This window comes from Anarrhichthys ocellatus, unplaced genomic scaffold (genome assembly GCF_004355925.1).
Source record: "Anarrhichthys ocellatus isolate YVR2014 unplaced genomic scaffold, GSC_Weel_1.0 scaffold12, whole genome shotgun sequence".
NCBI classification, from domain to species: Eukaryota; Metazoa; Chordata; class Actinopteri; order Perciformes; family Anarhichadidae; genus Anarrhichthys; species Anarrhichthys ocellatus.
Genome location: NW_022280042.1, coordinates 9,735,948 through 9,736,540, shown reverse-complemented (window position 1 = coordinate 9,736,540; position 593 = coordinate 9,735,948).

Sequence of the window (593 nt, the reverse complement as noted above, 5' to 3'; positions counted from 1 at the left end):
GTAGTGCAGTAGAAGAACAATGAATACTTCTGAGATGTAGTGCAGTATAAATAAAATAAATACATTTGTGTCATTTATTACTTGAAGGTGGAGGAATGATGAAAGAGAAGAGCGATCACAAGCAGTTTTACTGCCTGTGCCAAAGCACACTGACTGTAATCCATCGGGCTTAATACTTGGAATGCTTTTAAGCATTCCAAGTATTGTTATCCTATTCTCTATTCAACTATTTCTTCCGTACGTTTTTTGGACCTCTTCTCCTTCTGCATTTTTTAAGCTACAGAAACCGTTCAACTATTAAAATGTTCAGCTATTTAAAGAACCTTTTTTTTCTTTAGGTTCTTCAAAGAACCAGAAATGATCCTCAAATAACCATTTTTCTGAAGGTTCTTTGAGGCACCTTTGTGGGTTCATTAAAGAACCGTTTAAGGAAATGGTTCTTTAAAGAACCCTGGTCTGAAAGGTTCTTTGTGAAAACAGAAATGGTTCTTCTATGGCATCAGATGTAATGCAGTAAAAAGTACAATAAATACATTTGTGTCATTTAGAGTCTGGAGTTCATCTCTCAGCTTGTTGTCTGCTGATCCAACAGC